General features: G+C 41.0%; 1 pseudogene; it reads right to left on the minus strand.

The window, feature by feature from the left end:
* Positions 1–3,768: 3,768 nt before the first annotated feature.
* Positions 3,769–4,449, minus strand: LOC143602255 (secreted RxLR effector protein 161 pseudogene; annotated as a pseudogene).
* Positions 4,450–8,457: the final 4,008 nt, after the last annotated feature.

Consider the following 8,457-nt stretch of genomic DNA (forward strand, 5'->3'; position numbering starts at 1 on the left):
GAGTACTCGCAGTCACTGCTCATATTGAGGTGTTGGCGAGTACTGCCGAATTCGTCAGCCTGTTGAGCTGAACGCAAGCGTTCATCCAATTCGGCTTGGAATTCTCTTTGCCGTGCTTCGGCCCACGCCTTCACTTGATCTAGTGTTTGGCGAGGGGCCCTTGTTCGTTTTTCCAACTGGGTGTCGGTGAACCCCAGTGGAATATTTACTGCACTTGCTCCGGCTTTGGTAGTCGGAGTAGTGTTCGTAAGGATTGTATAACCGCCGGTGTCCCCCCCAGTTGCTGGGGTTGTTACTGGGGTTTCTTGGTCGGTTACTGGCCTTTGGACCGGAGTAACGTTAACCATTTCTTCAGAAATTGTGAAAAAACTAAAATAGTTCTAGCTTTTATGCACGGATGGCGCCAATGAAGAAACACTAAGTGAACCCTGGACAGATTATAGATAATCTGGGGGTTAAGTAATGTTTCCCACGGATGAGATCTAGCTGAGAAGGCTGTTCTTCAGGAGACCTGCAAAACAAACACCGTAAGCTCGTCACTGAGAAGGGGGGGGGGTTCCTCCTTGTGACCACCCTCCGGCGTGAGAATCAGACTAGATTGCTCTGAATATAAGTGTATATTAAGAGATTGCTAGATAACTGGATAGCAGATGATCTTACCATTCCAAGATGTTGGAGTATTTATAGCCGAAGGTAGGTTTCCTAGAAGGTACAGCCGGCTGAATAGTATTCCTGTTCTACCAACAGTGGACTGTGCACAGGCCATACTGGTTGGTGGATAGGTTACGGCCAACAGTAACAAAGTCGGCTGCACTATTCCACCAACTGTAGATTATGCACGTCCCACCTACTGTGGATTATACGCCGGCCATGCTGGTTGGTGAATAGGTTACGGCCAACAGTAACACTATTCCACCAACTGTAGGCTGCGCACGCCCCGCAGTAAGGGTTGGTGAGTAGGCAGCGGCTAATAGTGAAACAGTACTAGAGGGTGCTCCTCCTCGTACTGTTGTCGGTGAGCTGTCACCCTGTGATTGGCTCATGGGCTGTTCTGGTCAGATTGTCTGTCCTATCCATACCTTGGTAGGTATAGTACAGATCTTTCAGAATCATACGGACTGGCTCATTTTGGCGGGATTGTTCCCGCCTTGCTCATTCCTTCATGTGACTACTGAAGTGTCTATTGTCTTGTGCGTGTAGCCCTGCTGTCTGCGGGTAGCCTTCCCTGATGGCTTGTATCCGCAACTGCGGGAACAGGCGGGGTACTTCACCATTGGGAGGCTTTCCCTGCGTGTACAGCTTGCATACTGCGCGTAAGGTTCTCTGAGCATGGTGGGTCCTGCGGGAGCAGATGGCCTTTGCGCAGACGTCCCTGTTCAAGGTGAGTCTTGCGGGACCAACTGGGCTCTGCTGGGACCTACCTCTTCAGAAAGAGAGTTTTATGTGGCATTACGGTCCGCCGGCGCCGATTCCGGCAACCGAAGGTTTGTGATGGAATTACGGGGTAAAGGGGTGGGCTGGGTAATGGTTTTTATTATTATTATTATTATTATTATTATTATTATTATTATTATTATATATATATATTTTTTGTAAAAACAAATTTATTGATTGTTTATTGGATTACATTGAAACAGAAGGCAAGTGGGCAACAAGCTGCGCCGCTACCCCTTTTTGAATCGCAAAAAGTCCCTGAACTTTCAAGTGATTGTAAAAATTGAAAATAAATACTATTTACCTTTTAGACCTTGAACTATGAAATGTATTTGTATTGAAATAAATGTTATAAATGTAATAAGGAGTTATAAACTTTAATATTTAACATATTATACCCGCAAAGTTTACAAATCGTTTAACTTTATTAAACACTTTAAATCCCGAAATTTCATTAATTAATTGAAATGAATAGAAAAACGAACGAATGCTAATCGTAAATCATCGTGAACGTTATATTAACGATGAATGTTAAACACGAATAAACTGAAATGACGAAACGGGTCGATTCAACGAAACTTGAGAGTATTATTAATATATATGCTTATATATATATATATATATATATATATATATATATGTAAACAAAAACTGAAAATTCGAAATGGGTCGGGTTTTCGGGTATGAAAATAACAAATGTTACAACAACAACTCTATGGTTGAGTTCGACGAATTCAAGAACAATACCACGATTCGAAGAACACACATGCGATTTAGTGCATCGATTTCTTGAGCAAACATGGAAATTCGGGATATCCGACCTCCTGATGTTGATTTCGACCCAGATGTTTGTTACGATATCCTAACTATTATGCATTAATCAAAGAAACGATTTTATTTTTTTTGGTATAGTTCGGTTTTAGGGAATTATCCTGATCACTTTACCAATGAATTCCATTATGGACTTAAGTAGCAAAAGTAGCAAAATAAAAAAAAATTTGAATTAAATTAAACAAAAAATTGACAATATTTCAAACTTTGGACTAAAGTAGCAAAAGTATCAAACCACATGGACGAAAATGACCATTAACTAAAAATAAACAGGAGAAAAACAAAAATACCCCTTAAACTAACGGCATAGTTGGATGCCGTTAGACAAGGGGACGTAATTGGCTAATGTTTAAAATTATAAGGACTAAACTGATAAAATTTCAAACTTTGGAATGAAGTGGCAAAAGTAGCAAACCACATAAACGAAAATGGCCATTAACTCTTATGAGAATTTTCCCATATATAAACCATTTAAACAAATTGTATTCTATTAATCTTTGATATTTTGACGTGTCACAAAGTATCTTTCTTTCTTACTTTTTTTAATCATACATTGACTCTCAAACTTGATCATTTCTACTGCATTTTTACATAATTAGACCCTTAATCTGCTTAATTGTTTATAAATTTGTAGGAGTATTTAAACTATTGGTGATAATTGAGCAAAAACACAACAGAAAAATGAATAAATGAATAAAGTCATACGAGCATGCTTACTATAGGCATGATTATGCCACTCCAGGGACTCCAACCTAGACTAGAAGCACACGTCATGCCCTGATGATCATAGACAAATCCAGATTGGTATGGTCGTGACTTCTCAGACACAGTTATGTGCTGATAGGATTCGCTGACCCATGACCGTGTCTACTATACACATGCGTGTGCCAACAAGATTCGTCGACCCACGAAAGTGTGTACTTTTTACACGCCCATGCACGACCAAGACTAACTAAAAAGAGGTGAGACATGTACTTGTATAGGGAGAGAACATCAATAATAGTACGGCCTGTTAAACCTAACAGTGGAGCCGATGTAAACCTGATATAATCAAGAACTGATCTTGATCAGTTTGCAGACCAAGAAAACTAAGATTGCTTCCTTGTGAATTGTTGCCTTTTGAATATTACTATTCGTACAGTAAGTAGAGGACAAATAATATATTCACCTTGGTTGGGCTGCACAATTATATTGCAAACAGAATTGCAAACAGAATGGATCTTTCTTTGACAAACAAAGACTTCGATGATTTTATTAAGAAAAAGACTAACTTAAAAACTTTTAATAAGCCTATGTGAACCAAGGGTTTATATAACACCCTTAATTCGTATCCTACTCGTATTCAAATACACAATTTGAGCCAAACACAAATAGGAATTAGGATAAGACTAACTTAATTAAAATAAGACTAACTTATTAATAAATAATAAACGAATTATTATTTAAAATCTCCTCCAAGCCACCCCATAAGATTTACCGAACCGCCCTTAAATATCATCTCGTTTAACACTCCCTCTTGATATTTGCGTCCTTCATTCCCAAGCGAGTACAAAACTTCACAAGCTTCTCTTTTGGCAAACTCTTCGTGAACATATCAGCAGCTTGCTCCAACGTGTTAACATATTTAAAATTAATTTCTCCATTCAACACCTTCTCACGAATAAAGTGATAATGAACTTCTATATGTTTCGTACGTGCATGAAACGTGGGATTCTTAGCCAACAATATCGAAGACACATTATCCCCATACAAGGTTACCTTCTCATTTTTACCTTGATTTAACTCGTTTATAAAACGAACCAGCCACACACACTCTTGCGCGGCCATAGTCGCAACCCGATACTCCGCCTCAGTAGTCGAAAGTGACACCGTGGGCTGCCTTTTGCTACACCAAGTAACAGCACTTGAATGAATCAAGAAAACATACCCGGTTGTACACCGTATCGTGTCCGGATCTTTAGCATAATCGGCATCGCAAAACCCAATTAATTCCATACTCGACTCCCTCTTAAACTTAACACCATAGCTCGGAGTCGACTTCACATACCGCAACACTAACCGAGCGGCTTCAAGGTGCGATTTTCTCGGAGTTTGAACAAATCTACTAAGCACACCAACGACATACGCGATGTCGGGTCGAGTCAAGGTTAAATAAATAAAACTTCCAATAATTTGCCTATACATGGTTACTTCTTCCAACTATTTTCCTTCTTCAGCTCGAAGAGACCCGTTTGGTTCCATGGGTACTCGTATCGGTTTGCAACTTTCCATACCGAATTTCACCAAAAGATTAACGACATACCGATTTTGGTGAAGTATAAACCCATCATTCTCGTACTTGAGCTCTAGACCCAAAAAGTGCTTTAATTTTCCCAAGTCTTTCATGAAAAAACGAGTGCACAGATTCGTTTTTAACTGCTCCACCACGTAGACTAAATCGCCAGTTATAATTAAATCGTCTACATAAACGAGGACAACAGCGGTTTTGTCACCTTCGGCTCGGACGAACACACTGGTATCGGCTATTGTAGGAACAAATCCGTTAAGTTCTAAAACTCACCGATCTTACCGAACCAGGCCCGCGGTGACTGTTTTAAGCCATAAATTGCTTTCTTTAACTGACAAACATAATTAGGAAATTTTTGACTTACAAAACCTCTCGGCTGATCCATGTATATTACCCGATCCAAATCGCCATATAAAAATGCATTAATCACATCCATTTGCCATAAATCCCAACCTTTGCACGCAGCGATAGCTAAAATTACTCGACCCGAAACGAGCTTAGCTACGGGACTAAACGTATCTTCATAATCGATCCCATACTCCTGTGAAAAACTCCGTGCCATTAATCGAGCTTTATATCTTTCTATCGACCCGTCGGCCCGCCTTTTAATTTTAAAAACCCACTTACACGAAATCGGATTTACATCACCCGGTTTCGGAACAAGATGCCAGGTCTCGTTACTGGCTAAAGCATCTAACTCTTGCTCCATTGCTTCCATCCACTTAGGATCTTGTATAGCTTGTTCTACCGTCTCGGGTTCGGTTTCTTGACTAACAAGTAAGGCGACATTTGCATACTTTGGGTTCTGTTTTCTCGCCCGTTCGGACCTTCGAACAGCCTGCACACTATCTTCAACGGTTGCAGAATCATTAGGATTGTCGGATTGAGACCCGGACTGACCGGTCGACGACCCGGTGCGCCAGGGGCTGATCCGTGGGCTGCTGTGTAAACCCGCACTTTCTGTTTGATTCTCAACAGGTTGAACAGTGGGTTCAACCTCCTCTTCATTGTTGAACTCCACAACAACATACTTGTCCACTTCTTGTCTTAAGTCTTGAGTCTCGGGTAACACTTCTTTACTCGGTGACCACCATGATGAGTTTTCATCAAATATTACGTCTCGAGATACGTAAATTCGCCCGGTACTCGGCTCACAACATCGCCACCCTTTCTTTTCGTTATCGTAACCAACAAAAATACATCTCCTTGCCTTTTTCTCTAACTTGTGTCTGAGATGCCCCGGGATGAACACGTAACACACGCATCCAAAGACTCGAAAATAGCTAACATTCGGTCGGATTTTGAACATCTTCTCATATGGTGACTCGTAGCCCATTCCTTGTTGTGGCAATCGATTACTTATAAACGCAGCGGTACTCATTGCCTCCGCCCAAAATCTCCCCGGTACATTCTTGTTGTGCATCATGCTTCCGATCATGTCGGTTAGGGTCCGGTTCTTTCTCTCCGAAACCCCGTTTTGCTCAGGAGTATTAGAACACGTTAGTTGGCGTTTTATTCTATTTTCTTTAAGAAACAAAGAAAATTCACGGGATGTATACTCGCCTCCGTTATCGGAACGAAGGCACTCGATGCTTCGTTTTAAGTCTCGTTCAGCTTCCAACTTAAATTCTTTAAAATGTTCAAACGCCTCGGCTTTCTCCTTCATGAAATATACCCACAAATATTTCGAATAGTCGTCAATAAATGATATCATAAAAATCATACCTTTGACCGTTGGTTGCTTTACCAGACCGAACACATCGGTATGAACGAGTTCAAGAGGGGCTTTAGCTCGATAACTAGAGTTCTCAAACGGTTGCTTATGAGCCTTTCCAAACTGACAACCGCCACACACTACATCCGTTTTTACTTCAAGTTCGGGTATTCCCGCCACCAACTTCTTTTTCACGATTAATTGAAGTTTATCGTACCCGACGTGGCTTAAACGTTGGTGCCACAAATCTGCGTTTAAATTCCTTTTCACCTTATTCACATACGAAGTCCCGGCAGACAATACATAAACCGAGTGTTTCTTTCTCCCTTGAATCACCGGTATGGATTTAGTTTCGAACTTATCGAAAATACTCACCTCGTTCGCCCCGAATAGAACATACCGTCCGGTGTCGGTGATTTGAGGAACCGACAACAGGTTCTTTTTCATGCCGGGAACATGAAACACGTTTTTAAGAACCAAACCACCTTCCTCGGAATCTGATGAGATATCAACCTCACCCATATGAGCTATGCCGTGTCGCGAGTCATCGGCAATAACTACCACCTGATTACCCTCGTACTTAACTGGGTTCTTTAACCGCTCCTTTTGACCCGTTAGGTGATTCGAACAACCCGAGTCTACAATCCAATCATTTAACAAATTTAAAGAGGGTTTTACCGTAGCCGTTAACGCGTGAACCTCTTCAATTCCGGCATAATGGGCCTCGGCATCCCAAGGCTCTTCAGTTCGATTTTGCGTTGTCGCGGCGTTTCCTTCTTCAGTTGCACTCGCTGTACAATACTTTGCGACGTGTCCTCACATGCCACAATTATAGCACTTAAAAGTTTTAAACGACGGACTTTTACCTTGTTTATTACGGTTCCAATTCTTTCGTTCATCACCACCTTCCTGTTGGTTTCGTTCCTCGGGTTTATTTCCTTTGTTTGATTGATCAATCTCGCGACAAAGCGATTTCACTTTATGGAAGTACTTTGGAATCGACATATCTTTCTGAGTGACCGAAAGCAACTCGTTTTCAAAGAAGTTGTAGTCGGGTGTCGTTTTTCTTCGTGAATAGTCGTTCAAGAATATCCCATGCATGCTTCGGTGTTTCGGCTTCTTGAAAGTGATCTAACATCTCCTCTTCGACTGTTGTTCTCAACACGAACATCGCTTTCCCGACCTTTACTCGCCACTTCTCGACAGCACCTCCGGTGTCGTTTCTTGGTAGTTGCGTATCGGTTCCGTTGGTAACCTCCCAAAGGTCCTGACCTTTAAGGTTTGACATAACACATGTCGACCAAGTCCGGTAATTAGTTTGGTTCAAACGCTTGATTCCGGCAACAAATGACGTATCGGCCATCGTTTCCTTATTCGCCTGCTTCTTTTCTTCACCTGCTTAGCTTACGATCTACAGACCCGGATAATCGCCAAAGGCAATCGTCCGTGAGACTAATCTCTTGGCTGGACTTCGATCGGCTAAAATTGATTCCGTACGGACGTTCGTAATCCCGGCTCTGATGCCACTTGTTAAACCTAACAGTGGAGCCGATGTAAACCTGATATAATCAAGAACTGATCTTGATCAGTTTGCAGACCAAGAAAACTAAGATTGCTTCCTTGTGAATTGTTGCTTTTTGAATATTACTGTTCGTACAGTAAGTAGAGGACAAATAATATATTCACCTTGGTTGGGCTGCACAATTATATTGCAAACAGAATGGATCTTTCTTTGACAAACAAAGACTATGTGAACCAAGGGTTTATATAACACCCTTAATTCGTATCCTACTCGTATTCAAATACACAATTTGAGCCAAACACAAATAGGAATTAGGATAAGACTAACTTAATTAAAATAAGACTAACTTATTACTAAATAATAAACGAATTATTATTTAAAATCTCCTCCAAACCACCCCATGAGATTTACCGAACCGCCCTTAAATATCGTCTCGTTTAACACGGCCGCGCTCCCTTGTCAACACGGTTTTGGTCGATCATTTTGAGCATATAAATAGAGGGGAGCATTTTCCATTAAGATCATCCACTCCTAGAGAAATTAGAGTCATCTTCCGTCATCGAGATCAAGACGTATTCTACCCACTTTTCACTTGGTTTAGTTTAATAGCTATTTTTAATCAAAGTGTTAATTAATTACGTGTTACAACTACTTCTATAAGTCTATTAT

The sequence above is a fragment of the Bidens hawaiensis genome, unplaced genomic scaffold (genome assembly GCF_021521415.1).
Source record: "Bidens hawaiensis isolate Kalapana, Puna unplaced genomic scaffold, B.hawaiensis_p1.1 tig00058224_1, whole genome shotgun sequence".
Lineage (NCBI taxonomy): Eukaryota > Viridiplantae > Streptophyta > Magnoliopsida > Asterales > Asteraceae > Bidens > Bidens hawaiensis.